This window comes from Adiantum capillus-veneris, chromosome 25 (assembly GCF_014529385.1).
Source record: "Adiantum capillus-veneris isolate H3 chromosome 25, ASM1452938v2, whole genome shotgun sequence".
Lineage (NCBI taxonomy): Eukaryota > Viridiplantae > Streptophyta > Polypodiopsida > Polypodiales > Pteridaceae > Adiantum > Adiantum capillus-veneris.
The window spans coordinates 110,851,048-110,851,467 of NC_140955.1; positions in this window are offsets into that span (position 1 = coordinate 110,851,048).

The following is a 420-nucleotide window of genomic DNA, read 5'->3' on the forward strand; positions in this document are numbered from 1 at the left end:
TTTCCTTCTGAGAAATGTGAGAAATTGCTATGAAAACTCATTGAATTGCTGGGAACATGATGACACCGACAGAAGTAAATAAATATGCATTCCCCATGACTAAGGCGGGTGGTATATACCCATCTCCAGTATATGTCCATCCTTGCCATGCTAATGAAGAAGGGTTGCAAATACATGGAAAAAATCTCATTGTGGGCAGGCCCTCATGATCCCTCACCTTGTTTGACAAATTGGTGCTCTAGTTGAAGTGACATCTCCGGTGGACATTTATAAATGAGAAACAAACTCCCTTTTCTCACTTTTTTCAAAAGAAAAGTGTAGATGGCTATGATCTCTCTCTCTCTCTCTCTCTCTCTCTCTCACACACACACACACACACACACACACACACACACACATCTTGGAAAAAGGAGAATTTAA